Source organism: Capsella rubella, unplaced genomic scaffold, assembly GCF_000375325.1.
Source record: "Capsella rubella cultivar Monte Gargano unplaced genomic scaffold, Caprub1_0 scaffold_16, whole genome shotgun sequence".
NCBI lineage: Eukaryota > Viridiplantae > Streptophyta > Magnoliopsida > Brassicales > Brassicaceae > Capsella > Capsella rubella.
In genome coordinates this window covers 10,903-11,657 of record NW_006238908.1, presented here as the reverse complement: position 1 = coordinate 11,657, position 755 = coordinate 10,903, and the positions used below count along the sequence as shown (strand labels likewise).

Below are 755 nucleotides of genomic sequence, written 5' to 3'. Positions count from 1 at the left end.
TTCTTTATATTTTCGATTCCAAAGACGCTAATACGTACGGAACGCCGTAACTTTAAAACCGTGAGGACCTATTCAGGCGATAATACCTTTTCGGAAAGCTCTCGAAAAGTTACAATGTGGCAATGGGTCTTCGTACCATTGGGCCTTGTGTTCGACCCCAAATTTTGACGTTTAGTGTGTTTCCATGAGGTTTTTGTGATTTGTAAGAGATTAAATGATCGAAAAAGTGTTCGGACATGATTTATGCGTCTTTTCCAAATAAAAGAGCACGTTGAAGCTGGCTAAAGCGGTCCACGTATCAAGTGGGACCCACTACAAATGATCTCTTGAATCCTCGGTAAAGGATATATGCGATTGTATGCAATGTACTAACGGATGCGATCATACCAGCACTAATGCACCGGATCCCATCAGAACTCCGCAGTTAAGCGTGCTTGGGCGAGAGTAGTACTAGGATGGGTGAGCTCCCGGGAAGTCCTCGTGTTGCATCCCTTTTTTGTTTTTTTTTTCTTTTAACTTTTCATTTTTGGTTTAAACAACTAGTACCAATATAATTCAACTTGTTGCTCTATTGAGGTTGTTCGTTTGTTTTTTTTTTGTTGAAAAAACTAAAAAGTAATCGTATTAAGATGGATGCGTCCTCGGAAATGCTATGTTGTAGTTTATTCTTTATTATTTTCGATTCCAAAGACGCTAATACGTACGGAACGCCGTAACTTTAAAACCGTGAGGACCTATTCAGGCGATAATACCTT

General features: G+C 39.6%; 1 non-coding gene across 1 annotated transcript; it reads left to right on the top strand.

Moving 5' to 3' along the window:
* Positions 1–373: 373 nt before the first annotated feature.
* On the top strand, positions 374–492 carry LOC111829268. The gene has a single exon (XR_002832757.1). It is a non-coding gene; the product is annotated as a 5S ribosomal RNA (ribosomal RNA).
* Positions 493–755: the final 263 nt, after the last annotated feature.